We start from the raw sequence: 17461 nt of genomic DNA on the forward strand, positions 1-17461 counted from the left end.
GAAGCACAATTTGACTTATATAAATACTTCATAATTATATCACATTGTAAAAATAGAATCGTTGTGGGTGGAACTAAACACAAAATATCATACAGATATGGTGCGGGTCGAAAAATGCCTAACACCTTGCGTGAATTTTGACTAGAGGAATTCGGAAAACAATCCCATCAGAATATTATAGTTATAATAGTATATGAACTTTATTAAAAACTATAAGATGATAACACGTGTGTTATATTTCATCTCAAATAGTTAAGCGCTATAAACGTGATATAGTTCTATATTACAATAAAGCTTGTACAACATTTATGGTAATAATTAGATAAATAATACTCTCTTCTTCTACCATCAGTCCCTTTTTTTTGTTTTAGGTCGTCCGCAAAAATTAGTGTTTTTCTATTTTTAATTTTGTTTATTTAATAAGGCAAGAAACATTGTCTACAAACAATATTTTAATTATTTATATATATTTTTTTTACTTTAGTATAATTTTTTATTAATGGCAATATCACGGTGGATGGAGGGAGTACAACTTTGATTGGATCAACAAACATATTCGTATTGATTCATTACCATAATTGGCCCAATCACCGGGACAGGACCATCAAAATTAGGCACAATTAATTAATGTGTCTAGTTTATATCCACGTGAATTTAGGCATGTCAAATCAGGTATTCGTGGATATTCGATCCGAAATTTTCAGGTATCCGATACCGAAATTCTCTAAATTCAAGACCCGATACCCGATCTGAATTTTATTTCGGATACCCGGATAACCGACTCGGGTATCCAGTCCCGATTGTGATGTTGATTTTGATTTTTTTTGTTTAATTAACTACAAACTTTTAGAATTTATTTCATATTATTTAGTTCGAATTTAATACAAAGTTGAAGTAGTATTCGGGAGAAAATAGTTACAAACTTTTAGAAATTTAAAATTCTTGTAGTAGTTTGAATTTAAGAGAAAATAACTACACACTTTGAGAAATATAAAATTTATAAGTTATAGCATATAAACATCTTTCATCCATTCAAAATAAGTCAATAAGACAATAACCATCACAATTCAACATGAAATATACTCCATACATAGAATTCAACTTTATATTTATGTATTTTTATTATTATTTCAACATGGTCCACATAGGTTTGTGTTAAAATGACAACACATCTTAAAGTGACACTGTTACAACACGTATCCAACAATATTATAAACGCTACACAGCATAGGTTGCTGTCTAGCGTATTGGATATTGCTGGCCGAGAAAAATTATTGTCTAGAGTATTGGATATTGCTGGCCGAGAAAATTTACCCTTGAGCATTTTTTATGATTGTCACATGGCAGCTGATTATTCGTCCACGTGTACAAATGATTGGCTAGGAATGATGGTATGATGTTATTTTAAGAGGTGTTGGCATTTTAACGCACCATTTATCCATAATAATATTATAATAAAACATGAGTCTAATGAGTTAGTGGAATATGAAACTTACTTACTATTTATCGTAAAATTAATCAAAACTTCTAATTGCAGGCTGACCGAAATGGTAAACCTGAACTCGTAGTTGCGGACGAAGGAATATTCTTAAAATCTCGATACCTCATTAGTATCGATTATCTCCCATGATCATCGCCTTGATTTCTTTCTCAATTGATTGTATCTCTGAATATCAATCATTATTCCAAGAATCCCCTAAAGTTCAACTTAGGACACATACATACATGGCTCAAGGGTAATGATAAAATGTAAACTCAAAATATTATACAAACTTCAAATTAGAAATGTCAACGGTTGACACTGTATTGACATTTTCTTTTGATGTTATTTTGTCATCTGTTGACATTTCTAACGGTCCAACATATTTTGAAATTTGTATAATATTTAGAGTTTGCATTTGATTACATTCCTATACCACAATTCATAAGTTTTTTATGCTCAATTTAATTGACAGCCCAAACTAGATGGGCTGCCCACAGCCCACTTAGGCTGAATGAGCAATAAGCCCATTGTTTGGGTTGCTGAGGCCCACTAAATGATTTCTCACCTTCTTTCCTTTCCTTTGTACTTTTGGAACCATAAGTAGCACCCGTCATCACAACGATCTCCTTGGCATTCTCGACAACGATCTCCTTGACACTCTTTTTGACATTGGTCTCGGCTCTTCTCCTGTATGCTCATCTTTCTAGATTGGCAGCTTCTTGTCTGCTTTCCCTTCCCGAAAGCCTCAGTTTCTTGCTCAACGACAACTTTCATGCTGCCTCTATGCAAGGAGATTGATTGAGAGGGGGCTTTAAGAGGGAGCTAGGAATTAAACATGGGATGGGCAAAAATATTCATAAAGTAAATAATTTGAACAATTGAGAGGGGGCTTTAAAAGGGAAATCAAATTTAAATTTAAATTTGAAGAAAAATTGTAAAGATACACATTTTTGAAGAGGGTCATTTGCCCCACTTATAGGGTCACGTGGATCCGCCCAGGCCAAATAGTGCTTAAACTTAAGGTATTGTGACGTATAACGATTTCTTTTGGACTCGAAGGTCCCTCTGTATTTGGACTCTTAGGTCCCTCTATATTTTCAGATCCAGTACAAGACTGTGACAGTTCCTTTTTAATCGAGTGATTCATGTAATTCCAATACCATATGTAAATTACATCAACTTCGTATCCATATCTCATTCCACCATCTATATTAAATAACATCACTGTATCAAATTCACATCACATATAACCATAAACAATTTCATATTCATATGCATATGCCTCTCTGTTCAATTCATTATCCTGTGACAGATCAAGCCTAGTATCTGCCCGGAAATTTCTCTATGACCCGAAGGTCCCTCTGTATTTGGACTCATAGGTCCCTCTGTATTTGGACTCATACGTGATGGACTCATAGGTCCCTCTTTAATTGGACTCATAGGTCCCTCTTTAATTGGACTCATAGGTCCCTCTATATTTGACCCGTAGGTCACTCTGTATTTCAGATCTAGGGGAAGACCGTCACTGATCCTCTTTAATAATATATTTCATGTACTCTCAATATCGTGTGTAGAACATATCAATTCTATTAACTGCATATCCATATTATATTCTACCAAATAATTCTAATACTCCCTCCGTCTCGCTTTAGCAGTCCCATTGACATTTCGGCACTCATTTTGTAAAAATGATAATAAATAATTAAAGTGAAGAAATAATAAAGTAAAAAAGAGAATAATATAGAGAAGAGTCTTATCTACATTATTCTCTTTTTTACTTTATTATTTCTCCACTTTAACTATTTATTATCATTTTTATAAAACGAGTGCAAAAAAGTTAATGGGACTGCTAAAGCGGGACGGAGGGAGTATAATATATAAGCATGTCCCTTACACGAATCATATATTCATATCATATTCCACCACATAAACTAAATATTCACTCCACTTTAATGCATATAAATCAATCACGTAGTACTTGTAAAAATAAAAGTATGATTTATACACCTGGATACGAATGATAATATAACTGCACTTTTGATTCCATTTTCCATATATAAATATCGATCCTCATCTTTTTCCTCCTGACTTCTTTTCCTAAATATTTCTTCTTCTACCACTCTTTATTTTTTTCACTGTTTTCTTCTATGTCTCCCTTCCCCCTCCCTTACGAGACATAGTTATATCCCCTATATCTCCAATTTAATAGTTGTGATGTACTTTAAATAATTTAAATGAAATAGCTACATTTGTGTACACGTGGCAATTATGTAGTGTACACGTGGACTAATCTATTTGATGCAAGTACACATGTATACACTATATACATATGCGAGCAGATGAGTGTTATATTGCTAACTCAATACCTAATTGCTAACTATAACTAAATAATAGCCATTAGATATTCAAATTAAGGGCTTAGATTATCAACCACGAAATGTCAATACGATAAAAAAAACGTCAATAAAGCCATAGGATTAATTTAGGGTTTAGGGTTTAGGGTTTAGGGTTTAGGGTTCCCTAAACCCGTATGAGGCATGAAAGACGTTGTGCACGTTTGCAAGTCGGAATTCAACGCGACTTCTTCATTTGGGGTCCTATTCCTTCTAAAATTTCGTAAGGCCCGATAAAACGTGATTTTAATTTTCCTTTAACACCAAAACGTGTTATCCCTTTCGACGGGGACACTTTAAGAAAAACTTTATCACCGGCTTGAAACTGTAGGTCAGTTCGTCGGACGTCAGCGTATGACTTTTGTCTGTCCTGAGCTTCCTTTATTCTAGCACGAATTTGTCGTACGACTTCGATCATTTCCTCGACTGCATCGGGTCCTAGCACCCGTCGCTCGCCAACTTCATCCCAGTAGAGCGGCGATCTACATTTTCTTCCGTATAAGGCTTCATATGGCGCCATGTTGATTGTTGCTTGGAAGCTGTTATTGTATGCAAATTCAATCAACGGTAGTACGGTCTCCCAACTTCCACCGCGATCGAGTATTACGGTTCTCAACATATCCTCGAGAGTTTGGATCGTCCTCTCGGATTGCCCATCAGATTGCGGGTGAAAAGCCGTGCTGAAATTCAGTTGCGTTCCCAACTCGCGCTGTAGACTAATCCAAAATTTCGATGTGAACTTCGGGTCACGATCGGACGTAATTGTCACTGGAACTCCGTGCAATCGCACAATCTCCTTTATGTAGATACGAGCTAGCTTGCTCGATCCATGGGTCACCGGAATCGGTATGAAATGCGCACTCTTGGTGAGTCGGTCTATAATCACCCAAATTGCGGTATTCCCACTTAGGGTCTTTGGCAAGGCCGTCACAAAATCCATGGCGATATGCTCCCATTTCCACTCGGGTATCTCCAGTGGTTGTAATTTTCCATGCGGTCGTTGATGTAATGCCTTCACCTGTTGGCAGGCTAAGCAACGTTCTACAAATGCCGCGATATCTCTCTTCATGCCATTCCACCAAAAGGACTTTTTCAAGTCTTGGTACATCTTCGTACTTCCAGGGTGAGCAGTGTACGGAGTTTCATGAGCTTCGCTCATGATCTCATTCTTGAGCTCCTCGTTGTTTGGCACACACAACCTTCTTTCAAAGGTGAGGGCGTTGTCGGACTCCTCACTAAATTTTCCGGATTCGCCGGTTCTCACTTCAATTCGGATTTCCTCGAGTTCCGCATCCATCCGTTGTGCTGCAACGATTCTCGTTTTCAGATCTGGCTTAACCACCAAAGTGGCAATTCGTCCTTCCACTGTTTCGGGTGTTCTTATCACTTCTAATCGCATTTTGCTAAACTCTCGTATCAAGCTCTCCTCTTCCGTTAGTAAAGTAGATATTTGCGAATGATCTCTGCGGCTCAAAGCATCTGCCACTACATTTGCTTTGCCGGGGTGGTAGTTAATACCACAATCGTAGTCCTTCACTAGTTCGAGCCATCTTCGTTGTCGCATATTCAAGTCTCTTTGCTCGAAGAAATACTTTAAGCTCTTGTGGTCCGTAAAGATTTCACATCTCACTCCGTAGAGATGATGCCTCCAAATCTTTAGGGCATGTACCACTGCTGCTAACTCCAAATCGTGCGTTGGGTAGTTCAACTCGTGTGGTCTTAATTGTCGTGACGCATAGGCGATCACTTTGTTGTTTTGCATCAAAACGCATCCTAATCCAACCTTTGAAGCGTCGGTGTAGACTACGTAATTCACTCCAGATTCGGGCACAGCTAACACTGGCGCGGTTGTCAACTTTTCCTTCAAGAGTTGAAAGCTTGCTTCACACTCTGGGGTCCAATTTACCTTGACTCCCTTCTTGAGTTGTTGCGTCATTGGTCTCGCTATCTTGGAGAATCCTTCAATGAATCTTCGGTAGTATCCTGCCAATCCTAGGAAACTCCGAATTTCGTTTGGTGTTGAAGGCGACTTCCATCGTTGTACCGCCTCAACCTTGGCGGGGTCCACTCGGATTCCTTCTGCCGACACAATGTGTCCTAGAAAATTCACTTCCTTTAGCCAAAATTCACACTTGCTGAATTTGACGTACAACTTCTCGGTCCTCAACGTCTCCAACGTGATTCGTAGGTGCTCCTCATGCTCCTTCTCGTTCTTTGAGTAGACTAGCACGTCATCTATAAAGACTAAAACGAATTTATCAAAGTACGGATGGAATATTCGATTCATCAAATCCATGACCACCGCTGGGGCATTCGTCAATCCAAACGGCATCACCACAAACTCGTAGTGGCCATATCTTGTACGAAATGCAGTCTTGGGTATACCCTCCCTTCGAACTCGTAGTTGGTGATATCCGGACCTCAAGTCCATCTTTGAGAAGACTCCTGCTCCTCGCAGTTGATCAAACAAGTCATCTATCCTCGACAGTGGATACTTGTTCTTTAGAGTCAACTTGTTTAACTCCCTATAGTCGATGCACATTCTCATCGATCCGTCCTTCTTCTTCACGAATAGTACTGGTGCGCCCCATGGCGAGACACTAGGTCTAATGAAACCTAAGTCCATGAGTTCTTGGAGTTGTACCTTTAACTCCTCCAACTCCTTTGGCGCCATTCTATACGGTGCCTTGGATACGGGTGCAGCTCCCAGTTCAAGGTCAATTGTGAACTCCAATTGCCGATCTGGCGGTGGTCCAGGTAACACTTCTGGAAAAACGTCGGGAAATTCTTGCACGACAGCAACATCTTCCATCTTCTTCTCGTTCTTCTCCTCTCCATGGAGGTAGACAAGATAGGGAGTTCACCCTTTTTTCATCATTGTGATCGCTTGAAGCGCGGATATAATGGCGGTTCGCCTGTTCATCGCGATTCCGTGGTATATGGTGGATTCGCTTCCCGAAGCTTGTTGAGATATTTGCCTCTCCTTACAACGAATCGTCGCAAAGTTCGTTGTCAACCAGTCCATTCCCAAGATTATATCGATATCCTCCATTTTCATGACTCGCAAGTCGTGGGCAACTATCTTAAGTTCTCCCATAATAATTTCTACATTAGAGCACGTTCTAGATATTTCTATCATTCCTCCTACTGGTGAGGACACCATCATTCTACGTTCAGATTCGCTTGTAGGCAAGCTCAAGGTATGCACACATAGTTCAGATATAAACGAGTGCGACGCGCCCGTATCAAACAACACAACAACAGGGGTGTTGAGAATTTCGCCCATACCTGTCAAATTCCCTTTCTCGCGTTCATCTTGCTCTTTCTTCGGCTTCTTCTGCTCCAACGCGAACGCTCTAGCTTGGGGAGGAAGTCTAGGGCGCTGAGGTTGTGGTTGTCGCGATGATGAGTCGCGATTTCCTCCCGATTCATTCTGCGGTGCCCTAGCTGGCTGACGGGATCCCTGATCGTTCTGCCTTGATCCCGATCCTCTCTTGTTATTCGGACACTCCCTGGAAAAATGACCGTTTCGTCCACAAGTGTAGCACTTGATCACGTTCTGGTATCGGCATTCTCCGAAATGATACTTAGAGCACACCTTGCATTGTGGTGCCCTAGGTCGGTAGTCTCCTCTCTGGCTAGACGTATGCTGCCCTCCTCCGTGCTGGGATCGATGCTGACTCGACTGGTGTCGCTTCCCATCGTGCGAATTTCTATGCTCATCCCACTTCCGTTTCTCCCTGGAGTAGTGCGGTGGGGGTAACGAAGAAGTAGCGATCTCCTTAGCTTTCTCCTTAGGCATTGCTGCCTCAATATCCAACGCGAGTGCCAAAGCTTTAGCGTATGTGAGTCTCCCTCGATTGGCCAACGACATCTTTATCTCGGACCTTAGTCCCTCGCGGAACTTGTCCGACAGCTTCTCGTCTGTGTCGACTTGATCAGGGGCGTATCGGGTCATGCTGTTGAGCGCTCGATCATACTCTGTCACCGTCATGCGTCCTTGAGTCAGATTGTTGAATTCGGATGCCTTCGCTTTCCGGTAGCTTTTCGGTACATACTTGTTGTATAGTTCGGTCTTGAAATCGTCCCACGTCATTGCTTCCACTTGGCCTTGTGTCAAGGTCTTTATTCTTGTATCCCACCAAAAGTCGGCTGCCTCGGTTAGCTGATGAGTAACGCAACTCATCCGTTCCCTATCATTGCATCCTAAGATTGCGAAGATACGTTCTATCGCACGGATCCAAGATTCGGCTTTGGCCGGTTCTCCAAGTCCATCAAACACGGGCGGTTTCTGTTCCAAGAACAGCTTCACTACTTCCCTATTAACCGGGGGTGGGGGAGGCGGTGGTGTCGGAATCGACTGCGTCACACTTTCCTCACTTGAAGGTGGAGGTGTCGGTTGACGGTTATGGCGTCTTGGCGGCATTCTGATTTATCAACACAAGAATTATTCCCATGATTCTAACAATAGTCACATGGTATAGTTGAATAACAAGGTTCATGGGTCAATTGTTTTGGAACATATGGCCAAACACAAGATATCAAAAGTTCGTCACGTAGACGGATTGCAAAGAATAGCGTCAATCAACATTGTTACCAACAATCGGCTGCGTCAAGGTTATCAAAGATCAATGTTTCATATTATCAAGGTAATTTCACTTAAGATGCAGTTGTACAATTTCAAGTGACGGGTACAGGGCGTCATAAGGTATTCAAAAAAATATGGTGTTACGGTAAGAGGCATGATGTGATGACATAGTGATAGATAATTTGTACAATGTACGAAAGACAATCTATTGAATCAAAAATAATATCTCCCCATGGCATATTAATAAAAAACGTCGGCTCAAAGAGGTCTTAGTATCAAAAGCAGCAGAAAAACGAAAGAGTAGCAAAAATCATAAGGTAGCAAATCAATCCAAAAACATGGGGGAAAGCCAAAACAAATATTCCACGACTATTAATCCTAGTCGATATCGTTCATATCCTCCTCGGGGTCATCATCCTCATCCATTTCCAAAGCAGGTCCTTCCTCGTCCGGTCCCTCATTCTCGCCATATTCACCAACATCTGGCGGCGGCGGTGTTATCGCACGCATGTCCTCCACATTTCCATGGATAACCAAAGGGTGAGCCACATTAGCCTTAAGCCTTGGCCTATTAGGGACACGATCAACACGCGGCTCCTTATCGCGACGATACATCCATCGGCGGGCCTGTCCCGGCGGATACTTGTGCGCTGGGGGACTAAGCGGCGGTCCATCCCTCGCAGCTGCCATGGCTGGGAGTAGCACTCCAATCAAGCCGATTATATCGCCTCGAGGCTTGTACTCTGGCGGACTGAACCATGTGTATGGCAATGCAGCTTGGGCAGTCCATTCGCTCCAAGGACTCGGCAGAGTGTGGATCAATCTCGAGATCCCCGCGTGATGGGTAACTCCTCCATACGCGTATGCATCCATCCAACGATCGTAGAATTCGGTGACGTAGGTTAGGAGAAAGGACTTTCCATCCCACTCAAACTCTTGATAGGTTTCGACAGGGAAAACCTTGTTCTTCGCGTAACGATCGCGCATCGATGCGTAATAATGATTAGGCATCTACAAAAGAAATCTCAGCATCAGAACAAGGATCGAAGAAGTATCAATAGTGTATAAGATTTCAACTGATGCTGAGAGTCCGATGGATATATATATATATATGTGTGTGTATGCGTCGAACGACGGAGGTGTGAAGATAATATCATATCAAGAAATAACGGAATTTTCCTTTCCGTGCCAAAAGGTGTGTATATGTATATATATATTTTCGCGTTTCAACGCTTCGCAATTCGTTCTCATAAGTCGCTCGCCTCGTATTTGGCGTTTGATGCCTCCAAGTTCGATATTATCACAAAAATTTTCATTCAAGACACGACTTACAACTAGGTATAGCAGCGTGCTCAAGTTCCTTCTCATAAAGGTCGTTCATCACATATCACGAAAATCACAATCACATAGAATTGTCATAGAGTTTTATTGTTCAACTCATAACAGTCCCAACATATAATTACTTGCATAACAACATTTATTTCGCATAACCACATTTTGCAAGTTCACATGCAAGCACAATCATCACAATTTTTTTCAAATATATATCAACAATCTCTCATTCGCTTCAACTTCCAATATTTCATAATTCAAATCAATATTCAAGAGATACTCGTTACCTCATTCATCGTGGTTGAGCGGAGACGAGTTGCGGTGTTGAGTCTTCGGCGGTTATCCATTAATCAATTTATACAACTTTCAAATTTTATTACAACAAGACTCTTGGGTCCAGAGCGAAAAGAACTGAGGCTCTGATACCAACTGTAACGACCCGCCCATTTAGGGTATAATAAATGCGGCGTTCGCTAACTAGGTAGACTTAAATGCATCAAAGAATCATAGGCTAGGGTTTCATTAAAAAGGGATTTGACCAAAGCATTAAATGAACAATTAAGTAGAGGAAGAAATAATGCCTTAGCAAGAGAATCCATCAAAAGATTAAAAGCTTAACCAAGTTCTTCAAAAGAGTATTTCTAACTGTTCACATTCCAAAACATACCCACGAAAATAAAAGTATTCATCCCAACCAAAAGATCATAAGTTTTCATAAAAATAGCATAGCATAGCGGAAGCGACCAAGAAAGAAGTGAGGCTATGTATGAGGACACAACGACACCTTAAATACCAACAGATCATCTTATTATTCTCTACTCAACACCGCCGCCCGCTCGTCACCACTCAACCTGCACATAAGGAAAACACATGCAGGGCTGAGTACGATAATCATACTCAATGGGCTCATTGCCGAAAACAGTTTTATCACAAATATAGTTATTATCATGCCATTTTCAAGTGTCCGTCGGGGTTTTAACTTTAGAAAGACCCGAGGCACCAAAGTATCTTCTTTCTCAAATATCACGGTCGCGCAACCATTTTTCTCATAGACGTTTACCATATCCTCATTCTACATGACAAGGACTGCGGCCGCAATCCAGGTCACTAGACCGGCCAACCCGTACGCCAGCACTCGGTCTAACATTGGTGTACACTAACCCAAGTAGAGTTTGCGGCTCTACAAGGATCCGAATTCGATTATAACAATAGTGGCATAGCCACGAGGGATAGGCACGACAAAACAAATCAAGGCATGATAACACATCTTTCATTCTCATCAATATCAGTTTAGGACAATGTCCTTATTTTAAAAGAAAGCCCACCTCGTAGGTTTAGCTCGATAGAATTCTCTTCTCCTCGTTTATCACGCTGAGAGCGCGAAGTATCACCTTTAAATTAGGCGTATCACAAATCAGATTCAATCATTGATTTCAAATCATGCATGTCTCTCATATTTCCCCTTTTTCCCATCGATTATTTTCAAATCATCAATCAAAATCAAAGTATGATTAACATACCATTTTTATTTAAATACTCATTCCAAAATCACCAATAATTCGTATCACGCATGAGTGTTCCACACACATAACACACGCATACGAACACAACAATTGTGCACACCGATCGAGGCGTGCACACACACACACTCTTGGCCACACACACACACACACATCCATGCATCCCAAATTCATCAATTTATTTCCCCTTCACTCATCTAAATGCATGTGGATTCAAGAACACCGATTAATCGGTAGAAGAAGAGGAGATTAATATTTAAAGTACCTTTTCCAAAAGAACGAACGGTAGAAACAAGGAATTAGTCTTGATTCTTCAATAATCTCTTGAATTTCACTTGAATTCTTCTCAATTGATGAAGAAATCTTGAAGAAAACTTGAAGAAAACTTGGAGAAATTGGGAGAGAAGTTTTCGAAAATTTTAGAGGAGTGGGGCGCCGGTTTTGTGAGTGCTAGGGTTAGAATCTCTCATGTATTTATAGAGTCACCAATAATAATATCCAAATAATTAAATAAATAAAGATTTGGAAGATTTGGTAGAGAATATGGGGGAGTGGCGTTAAGTTTGTTGAGAAGTGGGAGGATTTTCGAAAATTAGGCTTAAATAAATAGCCTATGATTTAATTTGAATATTTCACGGAGCAGAATAATATATCACGGAGCAAGAAAAATAATAATATTCTTCCCCAATTAAAAGGAAAAGTGGCGTGTATTTCCTCTTCCCACAAGGAATAAATTCAAATCCTAATTTAATTAGGATATGACAATATCTTCTTAGATTTGGCAAGATATGCTAGGATATTTTAGCATATTTATATTTATTCATGGAATAGAATAAATAAGGAATCAAATAAATAAAATAATTCTCTCTTTTCCAAATTATGAGATTTTCGAAAATCTCATGGGAATAAATCAAGGTGGAGTTCGAAAATTCCATGTAGGAATTATAGAGTATTTGGACTTTGGATTTAATTTGGATAATTATCCCAAACAAATAATTAAATCCAAGAATAATATTGTTTTCTCCAATAATCATGATGGCCGAAAATTCCACATTTTTTCAATAATGCTCCTATTAAATTCTCACTCATCCCTTAGGAAAAATAATTCCCCACAATTATATTACTCCGCATCAAAAAATTCACATTTTCAAATCAATCATCTCTTCACTTTCACTTCATTTTCTCATCGTATTGACCTTTCAACGGCCACATCATTTTTCCACATCTTTGACTATTCAATAGCCACGTCAACATTTCAACAAGTTGACTATTCAACTCAAACTCCATTCTCATACGCAATTAGGTCACAAAGATACTTATGCAATTAATCACTCCTCAAATAATTCACATATCATAGCATTTAAGGCATTTAATGCAAAAATTTTATAACCCGAAAATTAGGGTTTGAAAAAGTGGGGCGTTACAGTAAGCTTATCTACCTTTCTCATACTAGGCCAGACATTGCCTATGCAGTGGGGGTAGTTAGTCAATTCATGCATAAGCCTCAAGTCGATCACTGGGAAGCGGCCTTGAGAATTTTGCGGTACCTAAAGGGGACCCCAGGGTATGGAGTTTTGTTCGAGAATCATAGGAACTTGGAAGTACATGGGTTCATTGATGCAGATTGGGCTGGGAACCCAAATGATCGGAAGTCGACTGTAGGATATTTCACCTTTGTGGGGGGAAATCTTGTAACTTGGCGGAGTAAAAAACAAAAGGTGGTAGCTCTGTCGAGTGCTGAAGCGGAGTTTCGTGGAATTAAGAGTGGATTGACGAAAATTCTCTGGCTGAAGAAGTTGATGACAGAACTTGGACTGATGTCTAAAGAGCCGTGCAGACTCTTTTGTGACAACAAAACAGCGATTAGTATATCTGAAAATCCAGTGCAACACGATCGAACAAAGCATGTTGAAGTAGACCGCCACTTCATCAAGGAAAACATAGAAGCAAAAGTGATAGACCTTCCCTTTGTTCGGTCAGAAGATCAGTTAGCAGATATTTTCACTAAAGCAGTAGATTCAAGAAGGTTCCATGAAGTATTGAGCAAGTTCAAAATGGGTGATCTCATTGTTTAACTTGAGGGGGAGTGTTGGAAATAAATCAAGAAGATATGCAGAGATTATGGAATTGATATGAAATTAATTGTAATTATTCTTTTCCTGATTTATAGCTAGGGTAAATCATACCATATATAATTAACCCTAAGCCTATTTAGGCGTGTACTCCCCTTCATATTACACAAGTTGAATGAATATATGATACCAATATTCAACACCATCCCATCTCTTTCCATTCTAAATGTAAATCTCACACCACTTTATGTGTGATTGATGCATGCTTGTAACACAAATCAAGATCATCTCTCAACTATGAAGACAAACATTTCCACAATCACTTTAATTCTTCTTGTGATTAATATTTCATCCACACAAGCAATATCTACTCATGACTTCCTTGAATGTCTCTCCCATCAATTCAACAACTACTCTTCCATTTCCAACCATGTCTACACCCCAATCAACTCTTCCTATTCTTCAATCTTGCAATTTTCCATTCAGATTCGACTCAGATTCCGCTCCAAAACCGCAAGTGATCATCACCCCAGAACACGAATCCCACATCCCGCTAATCATATTTTGTGCTAAAAATAAGGGATTGGCATCGGTGGCCACTTCAGCGGAGGTGGCTATGGAATGTTGATGAGGAAATACGGCTTAGCTGCTGATCAAGTTATCGATGCAAGAATAATCGATGTTAACGGAAGGATCCTTGATAGAAAATCAATGGGCGAGGATCTATTCTGGGCAATCAGAGGCGGCGGAGGTGCTAGCTTCGGAGTCATAGTTGCTTGGAAGGTATTACGCGAAATCTATACAGGACTGTTTACTTTTCATGATTTAATAAAATATATAATGTGTCTAAACATGCTACTCTGTATGTTAGTAGTACTTACTTTATTAGTACTTCCTTATTCCAAATAATTTGTCACCATTAAATATAATAAAAAATGGGTTGAAAAAATTAGTATAATGTGATTTCTAGTTTTACAGAGTATTAATTTTATAATAAAGTGTGAGTGGAAATAATTAGTGGAATGTAGAATCTACTACCAAAAACAGTAAAAGTGAGAGATGACAAATTTTTAGAAACATACAAGAATAGAAATAAGGGACAGAAAGAGTATAAAATATAAGTAAAATGAGTTAATAACTAGTATTTTGGTATATCAGTTTAATGTACTCCCTCCGTCCCATAAAAGTTGAGTCGTATTCCTTTTTAGTCCGTCCCAACAAAGTTGAGTTATTTTCTTTTTTAACAAAAGACAAAACATCTAATCACTCTTATTTTATTCCATCATTTACTTTACTCTCTCTTATTTTTCCTACTTTTTTCATCTCTCCTATTTATTTAATATAAATTCTTAATCTCCGTGCCCAAAAGTTTTGTCTCAACTTTTATGGGACGGAGGGAGTAATACATTTCTAAAATAAAAATTGAGACTTATAATGTAACACCGATGAAGTATTTTTTTTTCTGATGGGCTCAATGATTACGACAGGTACAACTGGTAGATGTTCCAGAAACTGTCACTGTTTTCAACGTTGCCAGAACACTAGAGCAAAATGCGACTCATCTCTTTCACCGCTGGCAATACATAGCTTCTGAACTCGACAAAGATTTGATCATTGGAATCACGGTAGCCAAGGCGAATACAATCACCGTTTCCTTCTTCTCACTCTTCCTCGGCGGAATCGACAGACTCCTTCCACTGGTGCAAGAACATTTCCATGAACTCGGGCTGGTAAGAGAAGACTGCATCGAAACGAGCTGGATCCGATCAATCCTATTCCATTACGGTTTCCCCATTGATTCTCCAAAGGAGGTGTTGCTCAACAGAACTCAACGCAGCGTCACAAACTTCAAAGGAAAATCGAATTACGTGCAGAAACCCATTCCCAAACACGGGCTGGAAGGCATGTGGAGACTGTTTAACGAGGAGGAGGCCGCGGGCGAAGATTTCTCAATCTGCCATTCCTTTTCCGCACAGAGCAGGGAACTTGTACAAAATTCACCATATAGTATTTTGGGGCGAAGATGATGCTCAGAAGTCAGATATGTACATAAGTTGGACAAGGAGGTTTGACAAATACTTGACTCCTTTTGTCTCGAGGCGGCCTAGAGAAGCGTATCTCAACTACAGAGATCTGGACCTCGGAGTCAACAACGTTGTGGGAAACATGAGCTATGATCAGACGAGCGTTTAGGGGAAGAGATATTTTAAAGGCAATTTTGATCGTCTGGTTCAGGTGAAAACTGTTGTTGATCCCGATAATTTCTTCAGGAACGAACAAAGCATTCCGCCATTGCATTAGTGTGTGATTCCTCTAGAAGAAAAAAATAAATAATAAAATTTGTAACCAAATACTCAATAATTGACTTATTTTGTACTCTCTTTATGCATTATTGTTTGAGTTGAGCTATCTCATTTTTGTCATCTTCGTACTGTGTTCATTAAATGTCACATTTCACTTTTACTATCTTCGGTAAGTGGATCTCATTCCATTCATAATTTTTTTAATTAATATATAAAAGTATGATTCATATTCCATTAATTTTTTCCTTCTACTTTTGTTAACATAATCAAACAATTTTTTAAAACCTGCATTGGTAAACTATAAGACAATTAATGGAGAAGGAGGGAGTATCTTACAACATCAACTGTTGGAGAGAGACATAAATCATATGTGCCTGTATAGGTAGAAAAGAGTAGATTTGTAGTAGTGAAATCTATCAAAAGTGAGCTAATGTTAACTTATAGTGAAGGAAGTTTGGAAGAAGTTAAAATTGACTCAGTTTCTGATGTGACAATGATGTGGTATGACTATATGATAGCACCATAGTGGATGTTCTTGGTGAATGATTGTGTGATTTGAAAGAAACTTAAATTTTGATAGGATGGATTGTCATGATATATACTGTATCAAAACTGCCATACTATATATCATATGAAAAATTTATGAGTTAAATTCATATCATTATCTTATTGATACTCGGTATACAGAATTTTCGGCCGTACTAATCTAAATATCGATACCGTGCCAAAATTTATGTATACCAAATATTTGTTGCATGCTGAATTTCCATATGATACACCATATAAATTTATTCAATATATATGTAAGTATATTCTGTATTTATGATATAACTTTTACAAAATATATTAATGTCGGAATGAACGCAAGCAAACACATCATCCGCTAATGCAAAATAGTGACGGAATTAATAGCTCAACTAGTGACGGAAACATGCTTATAATTTCTGTCACAATAAGTTTAATGACGAGAATTTCGTCACTAAAACTTTTTACTGACAAGTTTATTATTGATGGATCTACCAAAACTTGATCTATCACTAATCTATTATGTGAAGAAATTTCACTCTTTAGTGACGGATTTTTTCGTCACTAATTGGCGATTTTTTTGTAGTTGGGGAAGCAGGTGGAAATGTTCCAACACCGACAACAATGGTACGGGACTACTTAGTAGATGGCTTGCAACAAAACAAGAGTATTTTTGATAGTTTTGTTTTTTTTGGCACAACACACATCAATCATCTTTGAATGCCCCGGTGGCTTAAGTGCTCGCGAGGGATAGTATTAAGCTGAAGTAGGGTTAAAACGGTCTAAATTGGAAGGCTAGGAAAGTCATTTACAAGTCTTTCAGGGTTAGTTTGCCGTGTAACCATTTTGTTGTAGGTATACATACACAGGTTAAGCAATTATTTATTTATGTATACTTTATCTTTTGTGTTGGTATCAATTATCAACATGAAATATAATATGAAATTAAAGAGGACGAGCTGCGATAATAATTTGGAACATTGTAATATTTTTCAAATACATTATTGTTTGAGTTTGAAATTTGAACAACTACAATTGACTAACTTTTATGATAGCTCAACTTTGGTTTATTTAATTTGATTTTATATCTTATTTTATTCCATGATGGTTATTAAAATATGGCAAAACCCATCTAGAATTCCTTATGCTGATAAATTTTATTTCATTAGGTCTTTCTATAAATTTTTTGTTTCATTGGATCCAATTACAATTTTTATTTCATTAAAAGTCCTTATACAAATGCAT

At 38.7% G+C, this 17461-nt stretch overlaps 1 pseudogene; it reads left to right on the forward strand.

The window, feature by feature from the left end:
* LOC125188756 (tetrahydroberberine oxidase-like) overlaps positions 1-15689 on the forward strand; it is a 65422-nt pseudogene extending 49733 nt beyond the window's left edge.
* Positions 15690-17461: the final 1772 nt, after the last annotated feature.

This window comes from Salvia hispanica, chromosome 2 (assembly GCF_029641045.1).
Source record: "Salvia hispanica isolate PSC_SH4W2 chromosome 2, Shi_PSC_v1, whole genome shotgun sequence".
NCBI lineage: Eukaryota > Viridiplantae > Streptophyta > Magnoliopsida > Lamiales > Lamiaceae > Salvia > Salvia hispanica.